This window comes from Sander lucioperca, chromosome 21 (assembly GCF_008315115.2).
Source record: "Sander lucioperca isolate FBNREF2018 chromosome 21, SLUC_FBN_1.2, whole genome shotgun sequence".
NCBI lineage: Eukaryota > Metazoa > Chordata > Actinopteri > Perciformes > Percidae > Sander > Sander lucioperca.
Window position 1 is genome coordinate 7,056,310 of NC_050193.1, and position 6,030 is coordinate 7,062,339.

A 6,030-nucleotide genomic window follows, 5' to 3' on the forward strand; every position below is an offset into this window, starting at 1 on the left:
GTTAATTCTACTCAATATTGTGTAAAAAATAACAATGAAATGTGTAAAAATATTTAACACTGTAGTTTAATCACACTGTTAAGAGTAATATGATTACACTGTATAGAGTTAATTTAACTACAATTTTACTTTAAAAAAATGACACTTTAAAGTGTATGATATTTACTTTTCATCTCTCTACAGTGATTTTTTTTCTTCAATATAAATCATATGATGCAGTGTTACTGAATTACATAACTAGCTATACTATCAAATGAAATCAAGCACAATAACAAGATGACAGCACCCACATTTATTGAAAAAAAAAAAATTATTTCAATGTCAGTGAATTTACATTGCAAACCCATTGCCTTGTCTATGACAGAGAAGTATAACATCAAAAAAATGTTCACCAGAGAAAGCAATATGGCACAACAAGGAGAGCTGTGTCATTTCCTCCATATGACATTTGTATGTCAAAAGGCCTAGGGTAGTGCAGGTTGTCGACATGAAAACAAACTAAATCATGCTTTGATCTGATCACCTCATATGCATGGAAATGTTCTTGAAAAGTTACTGTAACTAAAGGCACTGTGAGTAGCAACAGTTTTTCACACATTATCAGAACTGACTCAATCTGATAAAACAAGGGCACTTCAGATTCAACTTTGCCACAGATAACCAAGTGTGGGCGATAAACAAACCCATTATGTTTAGCCCAATTAACCTTCATAACCTGAATGCTACTGGGCACTTGCATTGCCATAGCAATTCCAGAACCTCCTTTTACCATATTTAAAGCCACCATTTTTCCTGGACCAATATCTAACCGACTAAAAGTTGTTGAACTTCGCCAACTATATGCCATATGATTCTGATGCTTTTTTGCCAGCGTTTTGGTAATATTTTTAAACGATTTAAGTTGTTTTTTGAAAAAATTATGTTTGCCTTCATACCTCATACACCAACTATGAAGTACAGGCCCTATTTTCTGGATGCAGCGGGGATAGTGGATAAGAAAATGGTGCTTTGGTAAAAGTTTTTTCTGAGGATACAACTTCTTAAACAGTGTATGGTGATCCACAATTAAATGTTTTAAATATACACATAGACCTTGAGATAACATGGGCGAGAATATAATGTTAATTATTTGAAGTAATAAAAGAAGCAGGCCCCAGTGTTCGTCAGTAGAAGTTACCAAATCTCCAAAGATAAGAGGTACATTCCTAAGTAAGCACCAGGACTGAACTGCATTCAGTCCCAGATCATTAGATCCTTCACCTAAATTAACAGCCACAGGCCTATTGTTTCTCTCCATGAAACCATAATCAAAACTTTGTATTCTTGAATGTAATTCTCCTGATGTAACATGTTTTTCCTTCAAATACAGAAATAATAACTTCAATTCGTACTGGCCCACCCCTTCTAACACATCATGCATCACATCAACTGAGAAGTTCTCAGTTGTGTGAAAATACATCAATGAATTTAATATGCATGACCTTTTCACACCAAAAACATATGGAAGGGATGGATTACAAGCCATTTCTTGACAGTGAGCAGTGTGCATATCTTTGGTGCGTAAAACTATTTTGGAAGAATCTTCAGAGAATTCTGTTTGAAAGTCCTCCTTTTCCGCTAAACAGAACCTGCAACAGTACCTTGCACTGAAAGACTCCACCAGACCAAACAAACTATGCAAACCCAAATTATCACCTGTTACCTGTACTACAGTGCCACGTACATAACCACTGTATAATGGAATCTCAATACCATCACTCTCTAACACTTTAATGTCTCGAACAATGGGAGCAAAAATTTCACTAAAACCATACCGTTTAACATCTTGAGTATGAAATAAGGCGCACAGGTGTATGTTAGCCAAAAAAGAATTCCATTTTGGAGAGAAGTTTCTTAAAGTAAAATATACTCCACCCAATTTATGAATACCTTGCTTAGAACCCAGAGGGTTGGCGACCTCAAAATCATCATAGAACATCTGGACCTGTATTGTCTGCTTCTCAGTTGAGAACAGGGGGTGACTTTTAAAAAAAGATCCATCCCAAATATCTCTGTCTAGAGTTGCTGGTAGCTGAGCTTTGCAACATTTCTGCAACATACTGACTTTTAAATATTGACTGCAGTGTAGATAAAATTGGAATATACATGAATTTATCTTGAACTACTACCTGATCATATGTTCCAGTCTTTTTATTTCGTCTTGTGTCAAATCTTGAACCAATCACACATTCAACTGGTTCTACTATTTCCCACTTGGCAGTCATACATTTTGATCGCTTGTATTCCGAATTTAGAATTGTGAAAGGATTCTCTAACCCCTCAAAACACGCCTCAACTTTCTTGCACATTTCGGTTTCTCTTTCATTACTAAATACATGCTTTATCACTGTCTCTTTAGCATGCTGATGGATATCTTGAACGATCTCTTCCATGGAATTCACTACAGAATTCACTGTACTTTGGCCAACACCTGCTGATCAGAAATTACAGCTGCACAACTACTTACAATGTATGGCGAAAGTAACTCTGACTCAGCCTCTAAACATTCAGTCGACACTTCAACGTGAGAAACATTACTTGTGTTGACGGTACTTTGAGGATATGAAAGATCATCTTCTACAGAATCAACTAAACTGCTTCCATGGCACTTATTAAGATGCTTTCTAAAACCAGAAAAGCTACCAAAAGAACGTGAGCATCCTTCTTGACCACATTTCAGAAAAAGAGTCCTGCCTGTACATAGCCCATGAATTACCTTAAGGTGCTTAACAAGGTTGTTTGGACTTCCATGGTCACTTTTGCAAAGAAAACACTTCATAGTTTTATCTCAACGCACCATTCTTGCTCGCAACTCTTTGTTTCCCCCATGTCGATGTTATAGATGGTTGTTTGCACAAAAGTGAAAAAGCTGCTCAAGGAAGAACTGTATGACGTACCAAAGACGTAATGGGCTTTAAAGACTTCGTCAAAAGCTCCTACTGAACCTGTTGCCTTGCATGGAACTGCATGCTTGTCAACCACAATGAAGTAGGAGTGAATGCTGCTCTGTGTGGATCCCTGGGCGAGAAGGTAGGGCTGACTGCTTTGGGTGATGTTGTCTAGATGCTGCTGCACACTGGTTCCAACCTACAACAAAACACATTCAACAGAATTGTTTTGGTGACTAATCTCTGACAATAGATCAGATCACCTCAAACTGTGCACAAGATTGACGTGATGGAAGATATATTTTAAACAACTGTTAAGCATACCTTTTGAAATCTGATGAGCTGATCTACAGCTTGATATGCAGACATCCTTCCCGGCCTACCTTGTGCAGATGGTGGTAGCAAATGTAGCAGCAGCAAGATGGCAGACATGTCACTGTCCCAGCCTACAAATAAGTAAATAAAAACCTGGTTAACATTATGCCATAGCATAACATTCAAATTGACAACTTGCACCATTACGGAAATGTATACTGCACACCTACATAATAAAAAGTAAAACAGTTCATTCATACCATTCTCAACTTCAGCAGCTGACTCAGCATTGCGCATCAAATCCAAGAGTTCTGTGGTGGGTACAAGTTGGTTCGCGTTCACCACCAGGCTTTGATGTTAGGATTTTTTCAATCAACTATAGGTGGAATAAAATGTGCTTTCCGTAATTGTAAAACCATATGTAATGCTGAAAAAATAGTTATCTTAAGAACACTTCCCATGATGAAACAACATTCAGATTGGACTTAACAGCAAGTTGACCACTTACCGCTTTTGCCTCATAGTTTATGTGGCATGGCCTTTTAGGCTGGCTTCCTTCGCCAGCAGCTACTTCTTCAACATGGTCACACACAGTGAAATTCAGAATGACGGTGTCATCAGATGTACCCGAGCATGATGATGATTGAGAAGTATCTGTTCATTATGAAATTTGTGCAAAACATAGAAACATATTACAAGAAACTGTTATTTTTAAGACAATAAATGTTCTCATTCTTTAAACTAAACAAACTAATTTGTGAATTGTCTGAATGAATACCAAGTCCATTGCCCAGCATGATTCTGAAAGTTCCAGGTGACTCCTTCACTATTTCTTCAAAAACATCTGAGTCAACTTCTGTGTCAGACTGGTCATACACCTTAATGTCTGGCTGTCTGCTTTCTGGTATGTTGAATTTTAGACACACTGTTTAAAAAAACACAAAAAACATGCATTCCCTTCTCACAAGAATCCAAGGTCATATTTAAGTTTGCCTCATGTATTCACAAAATGATAAAAGACAAGGATCTACACCTGATTTTATGTTACTGAAAATATAAAGCACAGCAGAAATGATTATGGACCTAACTAGATATCATAAGATAATAGCTTAATGCTGTATTATTTTGTCATTAGGGTGATATATATTGCTTTAACCTAATATACCCACCTTCTTTCAAGAAAGCACTGAATGTCAGCTCAGACAACTTGACGTATTTCTGCTCTTCCCCGAGCTGAACACGCAACAGCATTTTGCCTCTGTTAACAAAGAAAATATATATTCAAAATCATCATTTAGGGCTGGTTCAACTAAGAGTTAGCTACCTATCCATTTCTCTCAGTAGTGCTACGCAATGCACTATGCATTACTTAGACGTTACACTGCAATTACAAAGGCTGAAGAAGACAAAGTTGTACTGGTTGAATATAACGTTAGGCTACTATTTTCTGCAGCAAATGGGTGTAGGCTAGTTAAAGTTTAGAGGCACGTTGTCCCATTAGCTACCAAATAACTATGTGCCAAAGTTAGCTAGCTCATTAGCTATTTTAGTTCGAACTGTAACCGTTAAAATGGTTAAGCAATGTTAAACAAACCCGTCATGCAATCAGTGATCTAAGTTATCGTTTTATGACACCAACAGCTAGCAACTATCAGAAGCATGCTAACATTACCAGTGTATATAAAAAAACAGATTAACCTTAGTGTAGGGAAGCCTGGGAAGCTAACAATAACGTTAGCTAACAATACTATCTGTATAAATGTTTTGTTGTTAGCGAACGTTATTTTACATATTTACCATTCTGACCAACTTCGTGAAAATATTGCAACACATAAAGAAAGACAGTTACCGATACTGATTGCTAGCTAACCCCATGGCAAGCACAATCACCATGCCAAACTGTAGTGTCCTTCAAACGAATTGATTAAGTTAATGTTACCTATTTTTAGCCATATGAAACAGCAACCCATTCACAAAAATATCCAACATATTCCACGGGCATATCATATAACAGTTATTGCTGTCAAACATCTGAACTGACAAGCTAATTTAGCTGGCTGATGACGAGCTCACTGCAAGGGGGACCGCCGCATGGAACTCGTAATATGACCTCAACTAACATCAGCACAACTCTAAAATTGTGTAAAGTTAAAAAATACCGGTTTGGTGTTGACAACACAGGGATGTTACTTACCTAGCAATATCAGTGACCTACTCCTTTGCAATCTTCCTCCACCAATGTACGTGCCAAACTTCAGTACAGCAGAGTGGCGGGTATTTATCACTGCTGTAGAGTTGAAATTGTCAGTGCGTATCTGCAGATTTTTACACTCACTCTTAACTCTACTGATAGAGCAACTTTACTCTCTAAAATGTTGAAAATACTCTATCTGGGTTAAAATAACTTTACTCTGAAATATTAACACCCCATTTTTTACTGTGTACAGCTGGTCCACGGGACCCTGGAGTCCAGATCACTAAAAACAGGTGACCAGATCAAAAACCTAGTAGTAACCATGGATGGTGAATTCAGCTTTAAGGATCATATCAGATGCATCACCAAGGTTGCTCAGAAACATTTCTAAGGCTTTTTTTCCCAAACTGACTCAGAGAAACTTATTCATGTGTTTGTTATGAGCAGGCTAGATTATTGCAATTCTCATAATCAGAACACTTTCCTTTAGAACACATTTATATTTATTGTTTAATAAATTGATAACACTGAACATCTGTTTCAAATGTTTGAAGAGAAACAGTCTGCTTCAGCTTAACACCCAAAACGAGACTA

The 6,030-nt window shown here is 37.2% G+C and overlaps 1 long non-coding RNA gene across 2 annotated transcripts; it reads right to left on the reverse strand.

Annotated features, from left to right (window-relative positions):
• Window positions 1-3,576: 3,576 nt before the first annotated feature.
• On the reverse strand, window positions 3,577-5,517 carry LOC116059479. Of its 2 annotated transcripts, XR_004107314.2 has the most exons (4): window positions 5,437-5,517; window positions 4,021-4,500; window positions 3,751-3,896; window positions 3,577-3,618 (listed from the first exon to the last, which is right to left on the reverse strand). It is a non-coding gene; the product is annotated as an uncharacterized LOC116059479 (long non-coding RNA). The 2 variants fall into 2 exon arrangements; XR_004896266.1 differs by having other exon boundaries at window positions 3,751-4,500.
• Window positions 5,518-6,030: the final 513 nt, after the last annotated feature.